Source organism: Balaenoptera borealis, assembly GCF_965194805.1.
Source record: "Balaenoptera borealis genome assembly, chromosome: 1".
Lineage (NCBI taxonomy): Eukaryota > Metazoa > Chordata > Mammalia > Artiodactyla > Balaenopteridae > Balaenoptera > Balaenoptera borealis.
In genome coordinates this window covers 86,955,739-86,967,039 of record NC_138860.1, presented here as the reverse complement: position 1 = coordinate 86,967,039, position 11,301 = coordinate 86,955,739, and the positions used below count along the sequence as shown (strand labels likewise).

The following is an 11,301-nucleotide window of genomic DNA, read 5'->3' as shown; positions in this document are numbered from 1 at the left end:
TGGACCAAAATACATAAAGAAATGTAATACATTAGAAAGAGGGACTCAAGTCAATAATTCTAATGAACAATGTTTTAATAACTAGGTAGCTGTCTGGGAAAAAAATAATGGTCAATAAATATCATACCCTTTACATAAGGGTAAATTCCAAATTGATCGAAGATTTAAATAATAATGAAAAGGAACATAAAAGTTCTTGTAGAAACATGAAACAATTATTTTATTATCTTGGGGGGGTGTGTGTGTGGAAAAGCCTGTTCTAACTATGACACAAACTCAGAAGTCCTGAGAGAAAATATTGATGAGTTTGATTATATAAACCAAATGGAATCTGCATAAGCAAAGTCCAAAGACAAATGACAATTTGGGGAAGTATTTGCAACTCAGATTGTGTTAAAAATCATCCATTTTGAGTTAACGCTTTGGTGTATCAACATCCTTCTCACAGCCCTAATTGTGAATGCACACTCAAAAACAGCTGAAACCCCGTGATAAGCAACCCAACCCCTAGACTCTAACTTTCCCCTCCTCCATCCTCTTCTCTCCGACCCCTGCCCCTCTCCCCCCCACTTCCTCCTCCTCCTCCTCTTTCCTTCCTCTCTTTCCCCGACTTGGTTTGCTTTCCTTAGACCCCACTCAGGACCCCAGTGAAGGCTTTGGCCCACAGGTCCTGGCTCTCACTAATCCCCACCTGTTCAACTGAACACACTGCCAGTTGGACTCATGTGTGGCCCTGCGCACGCCCGCAGTGACCCCCTCTGGGACCTGTGAGTATAACAAACTTCTCTTCTGGTTCTCTTCCCTTCCTGTGGAGGCACCAAATTTACCATACCATGCTAGACATCTACATTCTTCGAACATACATCATGTACAAAAGGCTAATTTCCCTAATATTTACAGAACTATTAGCCAATAAGAAGTAAACCAATAACCCATAAAAAGTAGCAAACATATAAAGAATAGAAAATATAAAAGGCTGTTGCCCATATGAAAAGATACTTAACACTCAACATTGCTATTAATGAAAGTAGTGCAATTTAAAACTAAGTTGAGATAATATTTTCAACTATAATATGGTAAATTTTTTTAAGTTTAATATGTTGGAGAGTTAATAAATATTGTTAAAGAGAGGGTAAATTGGTTTAAGTTCTACAGGGTGTTTTGAACAATATCTATCAAAAATTTAAACTTTTTTTAAACTTCAGCAATCCACATTTAGAAGTTTATCCTACAATATTCCTATACTTATGTGAAATTAAGTGTATGCAAAGTTATTCACGGAGCACTTTTTATTAAGCAAAAGATTGTAAACTCTCTAAATGTCCATCAGTTTTGGGGGTGACTAAATAAATGACAGTACAACCATACAATGAAATATAGTTCAGCTAGCTGTAAAAAAAGGATGAGGAAGCTCTTGAGGGGAGATTTACAGAAATTGGTTATAATTCAGTAATAAATACATGGAAAACTAAGCAAATGGAAAAGTAACATAATTGTTACTGCCAAGGGAAGATTATATTCAAAAAGTGATCACATTAAATTATGTGGCTTCTCTGTTAATAGTTTATATATTAAAAATAATAATCATTGATCTCATCAAAATTAAGATATAAGTATATTGATGTATTAGGGTTCCCCAGAAGAACAGAACCAATAGAAGATACACACGTATGTATATAGAGATTTAGTTTAAGGAATGGACTCATGTTATTGTGGAGGTTGGTAAATCTAAAATCTTCAGGGTAGGCCAACAGGTTGGATAGCCAGGGAAGAACGGATTTTATAACTGTAATCTGAAAGTGGAGTCTGGAGGCAGAACTCCCCCTTCCTCTGGGGACCTCAGTCTTTTTCTCTTAAGGCCTTGAATGGATTGGATGAGGCCCACTCACATTACGGAGGGTAATCTGCTTTACTCGGAGTCTACTGATTTAAATGTTAATCTCATCTAAAAAATACCTTCCCAGAAACATCTAGACTGATGTTTGACCAAATATCTGGGTACCATGGCCTAGCCAGGTTCACACATAAAATTAGCCATCACAATTGGGAAGATGGAGGAGTGGGAAATGTATGTGTATGTGTGTGTGTGTGTGTGTGTGAAGTGGTAAGAGTAGGGGGAGTATGTAAAAGAGAGAGAAAGTGCCTAAAGCTAGAAAATCAAGAATTAACAATATTTGTTTACAGAGACAGAGGTGAATAACAAATCACTGATTAAAAGAATTTAAAGAAGTTACTTCTAGGGAGTAGGAAATGGGGGAGAGCTTCAGGGGCCTGTTGGTTTTCATTACCGAGTTTATGAGTTTGACTCTCTAAACTATGTGCATATATAAGCTTGATAAAAATAAATACTAAATAAAAAAGGCTTTTTCTATGTTGTAGTTTTTCAAGTATTTTACCAATTTGTTGTCTTTTGAATTTTGTAGGGGAATGGCTCAGCTGTGGCACCCAGGTGACCTTGTATGTATTTGCACAGGCCACACCGGCCAAGGCTTGAACTGAAACTATTCTGAATCTTACCACAAGGCAGATCACCTTGTGATTGTCCCAAAGCAAGAGAGGATGGGAGGCTTGTGAAGAGTGCCAGGAGACAGCTTCCATTCCCCTCCCTGTCTACCCTGGGACAGTTTCTCATTGCCCTTCAGGTTTTAATCACATATGAGGCATTCTGCTCACCTCCTCATCCCTTCCCTGGGGACAGCTGCAGACTGTAAAACTACTTAGCTGCATTCTAGAATTGGCTCCTCAATAACAGGTATCCCACAACTTGCATTGTAGTCACTGACCCCTTTTGTTTCAGTGTCATCCCTTCGGATGTGTGGGATGAGGGCCCAGGAAGTCTATACCTTCAACTACTCTTCCCTTTGCTGTCTATGTAAGTAATAAACCTTCTGAATCTAAAAGTGACTTGTTATAGCTTTACAAGCTGAATCACTCAGGCCTTGGCTTTGCCAGATGTTGAGTGCTTGATTGATTGATTGACTGATTGATTGATTTTTTGCTAAACAAATTCTTAAACTTTTTATGTAGCTAAATGTATTAATCTTTTTCCTTAGGGATTTTGAGTTTTGTCATGCTTAGAAAGGATTTTCCCTACAAGACTAAAAATTTTATTAGGGGTATTTTTTGAAGGAAGAAAGGTGTAATTATTCTTCTGCTTATGAGCTGAACAGAGATGCAGTGAGCTCCCAGATAACTTTGTGGCACATTCCCCGAGGCTCTCTGAAACCCAGACCTGCTGAGGATTGAGAGGGTTTCCTGGGACCTCCCAACTCAGGAACCCTGGGCTCTAAGAGGGGGATGTAGCCACTAAACAGATGGTGTGACATCACAGGCCTAGCAACAGTGGAGAGCAATTACTAGGCCTGATTGGGCAAGGGGAGAGAGGTGCTCCTGGAACCTGGGAAAGTGATAGTTGTAGGTAAGGCTGTAACTGTAGTAGAGTGCCACTAAACAATAACTGTGGTCTTGGGAGATGGCGGAGAACACAACCACTGCCAACCTTCAGGAAGTAATTACCCTGACCTCATATTCCTTCTACACTCCCATTCCCAGTCAGTGAATCCCACTGGCTGTAGCCAGCAAGAAGCCAGTGGGCAGAGGAGCCCTTTTTCACAGTTCAAAAAGATTAACTTTCTGGGGCATATAATAGGGTGGAAAATGATGAGAATGTATCTGGAGGGACAAACGCAGAATACCCAGAAATTTTCATTCTTGAGATTAAAAAAAAAAAAATCCCATATCCTCCCTCTCCTCCACCCACACTGCTTCCCCTGTTATTAACATCTTGCATTGGTGTGGTACATTTGTTACAATTGATGAACCAATATTGATTCATTATTATTAACTAAAGTGCATAGTTTCCATTAGGGTTCATGGTTTGTGTTGCATAGTTCTATACCTGAGATTTTCATTGTGAAAGCATCTCATTAGGTGCATTTTAGTGTCAAATAGGTTTTTTAAAAAAGGTTTTGTATTTCCTGAATTCTTTCATTTATTTGACATCTGTTTGTTGTCTTTAGACCTGTATGATATCTGGACTGGAGATATGTATGTATGTATTTGATTCCATCTTTTTTCCCTCTGATCATTATAAACCCTAGGTTAAATTTTCTTCCAATCATTGTTTGTCAGAATCTTATTTTCTTGTCAGAGCTTTCCAACTTCATTAAAGCAAAGTTCTATAACTGGTATATGTTTTTCATACCATAGCTAGAGTCTCTTTTCCACAAAAATGCTGATAATGTGACTGAAATTTCAATGCAGGGGTTTTAGTTTTTTTCTTTTCAGTTTTGTTTGTTGGATTAATATCTGTGAACTTCTAGCTCAGATCAGACAAGCAGACAAGGGAAGAAAGAAGCAAAAGAAAATCCTTCGGAACCTCTGGATCATGATGCTTTAAGAAGTTCACAGAGACTGTTACTTGCCCAAGCTTCCAGAGGAAAGGCTGTGAGTGTGGTTAATGGCCTGCCTTGTGGCTTCAGCATCCTACAGTCAAGTCTGAGTTACAGCTTGGTTTGTCTGAGGTTTTTAATATATACTTATAAAGTAGGTGACTAGTTTGTTATAAAAATAATAAAGTCATGCCTGTTGACTTTATTGAAAATAAAATTGTTTATTAAAAACCAGCATGTTGGTATTGATTGGCCTTTGGGAACTGGGAGCTTGAGTAGTGGAGGTGAGAATTTTCTCAATGTATGTACCTTTCTATAATCCCTTGATTTTTCTATTCACAGACACACACCACACACACACACACACACAGTGCCTCCAGGAAGAAAAGAACTGCTGGACAAGTTCTCTCCCACCTTCATGTGACTGTTAAGTCTGTGCAATCTGGTCACCATAAAGGCATTTTAGACACTTGAGGAATGTCTCTCTGTGTTACCACCTATTCCACACTGAATGCTGTTGTCCCTCCCAAATTCCTATGTTGAAGCCCTAACTCCCCAATGTAATGGTATTAGGAGGTGGAGCCTTTGGGAGGTAATTAGGTTTAAATGAGTTCATGAAGATGAAGCCCCCATGCTGGGATTAGTACTTATAAAAACAGAAGAGACACCAGAGTTTCCTTTCTCTGCCATGTGAGGATACAGTGACAAGGAGGTCTTCTGCAAGCTGGGGAGGAGACTCTCAACAAGAACTGAATCTTTCAGCACCTTGATCTTGGACTTTACAGCCTCCAGAACTGTGAGAGGTGGCGAACAGATAACCTAAAGTTGCAAGTAGCTAGCAAGGACTTCGATGAAGCAAAAGTTGACGTCCCTGGGTGGGCTTGAACCACCAACCTTTCGGTTAACAGCCGAACGCGCTAACCGATTGCGCCACAGAGACGTGAAAGCGCGTTCCTCATAACTCGTTTCCTGATTCAAGAAATTGCTTTTCAACCTCTGGCTGGGGACATCCTTAGATTCTCATATTCCGGAAGCCGAAGGTGCGCGCGGGAGACACTGAAGCCAAGAGTTGGTGTCATCGGGCACGTTTGGACATCGATAGAACGTTTGGGACTCAGCTAGGGGACTCTGACTGCCGAACGCCAGATCTGTGGCCTTCCCACCTGCTCCCCGCCTCAACAGCCGCCCGGCTCCAGGTGACGACCGCAGCCTCTCGGGCTGAAGTCCACGTTACTATTCTTAGCTTCGCTCGCCGTGAGTCCCCACTTGACCCTGTGGGCGCGCATGCGAAGGACACGAACCAGCTGTGCCCCCACTGCGCTGCCCACGTTCTGCGCCTCTCTCTAGATGTGGACTCCGACCGGCAAGACCTCAGAACTGCTCGCGATGCAGCCCGCCCTCCAGGGCAGGGCCTCGCACCTAGTAGGCACTCAATAAATGCCCGGTGAAGGATGCATTCTGCCGCAGGGTCCTAGGCAACCAAGAATTCCAGTGTGTGCTTTAAGCTTTTAGGCCTACGAGTAACTCCGGAAACGGAAGGCTGGAAAGGTTTCTCAAAGCCGGAGGCGCTTTTATTCCCGGAGCTGACTGAGAACAAAGCAGAAGTCTTGACTTTAGACACGTGCGCCCCGGGACCGAGCTGAGTTCCCCACCCTGAACTGCGACTCAGCCTCGGTCTGGGGTCGTCCGTCCTGAGGGGTTGAATAGGGAAAACTGAAGAAGAGGAGAAGAAAGCGAGTGGGAATGGAGGCAGCCCAGTGAGGGACGGGGACAGAGCGAGCTAGTGCTCTGGCCACTGAAGAAAAAGGCGAAAAGAAAACGGAAAATGCCTATTTTCGTTAAATAACTTTGATTACCCTCCCCCGCCTCCTCTTTGTCGGCCACCGCGCTGACCATGATTGTGTACTGTTGGATGCTCTCGAATCGGAATGACTGAGGTTCCTCTTTGAAATGCTTGGTTAAAGACCGCAAGGTCGTGAGATGTCACCGGAGTCCAGACCTCGGAGCAGGTGGCGAGGCGCCCCCGGCCCCGCGCGGTAGGGGGCGCACAATCCCCTGCTCACCGCTGGAGGGTGAGACAGGACTCCGACTCCGCCCCAGCCCTCCGAGGCTGGGAGTCGGCTGCGCGCCTCCTCTCCCCCTTCCCCTGCGCCCTGTGCCTTGCGGAGGAATGCTGAAGAATGTTATCCAACCACTTGTACTGTCAGGTAGATGCACTGTCAGAAGCAACCGTAGAGAGATACTGATAAAAATTCTGAAGAACAGAACGTCTGAGTAAGCTTAATCTCATTCCTGGATCAGATTGAGTAATGCTGACTGTTTACTAACGGTAGGATGATGGCAACTGTAGCTTTAATCCCACATAAATAGAGCTGGAAGTCCACAATAGCTTTGTAGTCATGTGCGGGCTACCTGCAAGCATGCACTCTGAGTTGTTTTTTTTTTTCCTCAATAATAAACTTAGCTAATACTCAATTGGTCAACATGCGTGCTCCTTTGAGTCTCGATTTCTTATTTCCCCAACAGCCCCACAGAAGAGGTGGAGGATGCGTGGGGCTGAAGCACCGAAAGTGCACTTGGCGCTGCCTGAATTCTCCCTTGTGACTGAAGACCTTGGAGAAAAGCATTCACGATTGTCGTGGAAAGTTAGAAAATTCCAGTAACAGGACTAAGGAGGTGGGTCCGGTAAGCCTCGGTGGGACCTCTTGGGATGAATTGGAAAAGACCCTTTTATCCTGGACGTCCTTTCCATTGAAGTCTGGGGTTCCATCTGGGCGGAAATGAGCACAGGGAGAGGCCGTTGTAAAAGCCCCAGAGGAGGGCGGAGTCGCTCCCTCAACCCGACCCCACCTCTGCGCAGCAGTTTCTACCCACTACCCCGCTTCCTCCTTGAAGTCGGAAGTAGGACGATCGTAGGCCTGGTCCGTGACTTACTCCCGATGAGCCCTGGGCCGGAGGAAATCCATTAAACTCTCTACAAACCTATTTCCTCATCAGCAACTCGCCGTGGTTGCCTTCAGTCTTGGCGCAGACATTTTCCATTTGGGCAACTGATACCAAGCTGGTAGGGAGAAGAGAAGCTCACGGCTTTTCGTCTTCCTGCTAGCTCAGTTTGTAGCGTGCACGACTTCTAATTTCAAAGTCTTGAGCACAGCCCAGCTTCCAGTGCGTTTTATTTGGTTTTCTTTGGATTAGTATCCGCAGTTGCAGGGCTGTACTGCTCCCCGCAGTGGCCACGAGAGGGCGCGTGGTCCTTCTCCTTGGAACTCTGTCCCAGGAACCACTACTTTGTCTCAGTTTGGTTAGTATAGAATAATGATGTCCAGTAGTTTTAATTCCTCTGAGACCGGTGGAACCCAAGATCTCTTATTTTTCACCACCTCAACTCTAGGGTCATCTTGGGTCGAGGCATGGGAGGTTGATTGTGTAAGCTCAGCCTTCCTGCTCATTCTATCAGACTGGGGAAGCCTCACAAAGAAAATTGTATTTGATTCAACGTATTAAAATTCATTATTCTCACCCCAGGGCCTAGAATAGTGGATATAAATAGGAGATGTTCCATAAATATATATATATATATTTTAAAATTCATTTATTTTATTTATTTATTTTTGGCTGCGTTGGGTCTTTGTTGCTGCTGGCGGGCTTTCTCTAGTTGTGAGCAGGGGCTACTCTTTGCAGTGCATGGGCTTCTCAATGTGGTGGCTTCTCTTGTTGTGGAGCACGGACTTCAGTAGTTGTGGCTCACGGGCTCTAGAGCGCAGGCTCAGTAGTTGTGGTGCACAGGCTTGGTTGCTCGGCGTCATGTGGGATCTTCCTGGACCAGGGCTTGAACCCGTGTGCTCTGCATTGGCAGGCGGATTCTTAACCACTGCGCCACCAGGGAAGCCCCCCATAAATATATTTTTTTAATAAAAAAATTCATTATTCTGAGAAGGGTGCGCAGGTTTCAGCAGATCACCAAAGGAGTTCTTGGTAGAAGAAAGATTAAAAACCCAAACACATGGAGAGAGACATTGGTGGGACGAAGACCCAGGCCCCGGGTGTAGCCTAAACACAGGCAGGGTAGAAATGGGAAGGAAGACTCAAAGGGAAGAACGGCAGAACTGGGAGGAGGAAGAAGAAAGGGGAGGAAAGAGATGGATTCAAAGGAGAAATTTATTCACTGGTCCCCAGTTATATGACAGCTGGTCTCTCTGGGCTTCCCCAGGCAGCCATTGTCCTTTAAGGTAGCCTCTCACCCTTCCACCCATCTGATTCTGGGAATTCTAGCATTTCCTATTAGGTCTACCAAGCCTACACCAAGTCCCCTCTACCAGGACCAGTTCTGGCCCCTTACAGATAGTCTTTTACTAATCCTTTCTTTTGTGGTCCTAGGAGAGTCTGTAGGGGAGGCAAACTTCACCTCAACCCTCTTAGGGTCTCCAGCTGGGCCTGAGAATTAGATTGGCATAAGACAGATTAAGAGGAGGAAAACATCCAGATTTTCACATGTGCATGGGAGCTCCAATAGGAAAATGAAAACCCAAAGAAGTGGCTAGGCCTAAGTATTTATATACTAGGTTGAACAAAGAGAGGTGATTATGGAAAAGTAAAACACATAGGAAGACTAAAGGAAGATACGAGTTATTTTAACAAAGTCTGTTTGTGTGGATTTCTCTCGGCCTTGACTTTCTGTCTCTGGTGACCAGAATGATTGTACTTGCTGTTTTCTAAATGCCTTTAGCTCAAAATACTTCTTATGCCAAATTGGCATACTTTGGAGTGGCATATAGTCAAAGCATTGGAATATAGCCAAAGAACAGGATCCTCAGCCCAGATGTCCTTGTGGTGCTGTGGGGTCACCATGCTGAAAGTGAATCCAGCAAGCCTAGATTGGTTTAGTTGTACTTGTTAATAAAGTAAAAACAAAATCCTTGGACCAGGTCATTTTTAAATGTGGAAAACAGTGTTCAAATTATTTAGACATCAGCAATGAGTGTGATTAAACCTTAATTTTAAAGGCACTGAAAAGAATCCAGGACTTCCACGTACAGCTATAGTATAGTAATGCCACCAGTTTAGTCTTCTTGCTGTAAACAACCATGAAAATAGACAAAATATGTGAAGCACTTGTTATAGACACTGGACAGAGGCAGTGCAAGACTGTGATTGCCTAAGAGAGGGCTGCGGAAATGACCTGATGGTGGTATAGCAAGCTGGAATCGCAGCAGAGCATGGTGTTCACACGGAGCTAAGGTAGATATCAGAGGACAGCTGAAGCAACTGGAATCTGCAGAGAACCAGAAAGGAGAAGACAGTTTACAGGCTAGTTTTCAGAAATCCATACTGGGTCTCCTGACAGTCATTTGCTGAGTGCTGGGCTGCTCATGTATGGAGAGCTACTACCAAGGCTTACCGGACAACAGATGCTACGGGATGGAAAACAGAACAGAGATCTTAGAAGTCTCTGCTGGCAACATTGGAATTCAGGCTTTGTTAACGACTCTTTACCACCCTGAGCATCCAGTTGATACCCCAGAAAGGCTGCTTAAGGAGTAAAGACCACAACCTAGTGTGAGGCCTACTCTGGATCCTCCCTAAAAAAGGATAAAACAAAGATCTGACAAGATTAGCAGGGTTTGGACGTTGAGTCACACCAAAGAGGGCTTTGGGAAACACCTTGGACTTTCCTCAGATCTACTGAGAAACAAACCATTAATCCAGTCCTACACAAGTTCAAGGTCACTGGCCAGTAATCAAAGTGCTTAAGTAGAACAAAAGTTGATACTCTTTGGAGAAAGATATCAGAATCCAGAGTCTCTACATTGCATCATTCAAAGTGTCCAGTAAACAATAAAAAATACTAAACATGCAAAGAAACAGAAAAATGTGATCCATTCAATACCTATTTTTAAAAAGGAAAACAAAGCAGTTAAAAGAAACCAACTCCAAGAAGATGTCTCAGATGTTGGATTTAGCATACTTTAAAGCAGGGTTGCAGATTATGTATGGTTCAGCAACATGGGTTCCACTCATCATGGCTAATCTAGCTACAATCACTAGTGGTGCCCAGTCAACAGCAGAGAACAACTCAGCCCCTGATATGACAGCAGTCCCTAAATCGTTGAATAAAGCCAATTAGATCTTCAAATTTATCTGGCTGAATTTGATTTGTTGATAGTAGCGAAGAAGATAGTTATAGATACCAGTGACAGTTGCAGAAATGAGGTCTGTAACAGTTATGAATATTTCTTCCTTATTATAATACTAATAGTTTTCTATGTACCAACTAATATTTTTCTTTTCCTCTTTCATCCCACTACCAGCTAACATAAAATGTGTTGCTAGGAGTTAACTTTTAATCTCAGTATTTAAGTTACAGGATATCTAAGGTAAAATGAATGTGTCTCAGCTAGAAGAATGAAAACCATTGAAAGACAAGTAAACTTTATCCTCTTTTGTGGAAAGCTTGGCATGTTTTCACTGTTTGAGGTAAGCATGATTCTGTTACTGTCTTTGTTTAAAAGTAAAGAATGGTTTCGAAAGGAGAAGGAAAGGAAGGAAAAGATATATAGATACAGATATCCATATATATATGGATGCGAAGTCCACAAGACGTAGATTGTGGTAGATCTGTGTCAATATTGCTAAGCTAGAACAAAATTTCCCAGAACTCCGCTCTCTGCATAGTTCCTGGTTAACTTAGCCCATAGGACGACATTAGCTGAGATTTGGAAAGCGGAAATAGAAGTGGCTACCACATTTATGTGAACCCTGAGACGGTCAGGGAGGTCACCAGCGTATCTGCGGCTCACACATGTAATTTAACCGCTGATAGCAGGCAGGGTTGCAGCAACCTACAGCTCCTGCCAGATTTCTTCCTACTGCTTCTAGACCGTTGACCCAACCAGGTGTTTAGCTTCTTGGA

The 11,301-nt window shown here is 43.2% G+C and overlaps 1 long non-coding RNA gene across 2 annotated transcripts; it reads left to right on the top strand.

Moving 5' to 3' along the window:
• Positions 1–587: 587 nt before the first annotated feature.
• On the top strand, positions 588–10,524 carry LOC309616962. Of its 2 annotated transcripts, XR_014237678.1 has the most exons (3): positions 588–6,720; positions 6,918–7,076; positions 9,395–10,524. It is a non-coding gene; the product is annotated as an uncharacterized lncRNA (long non-coding RNA). The 2 variants fall into 2 exon arrangements; XR_014237679.1 differs by having other exon boundaries at positions 6,918–10,524.
• Positions 10,525–11,301: the final 777 nt, after the last annotated feature.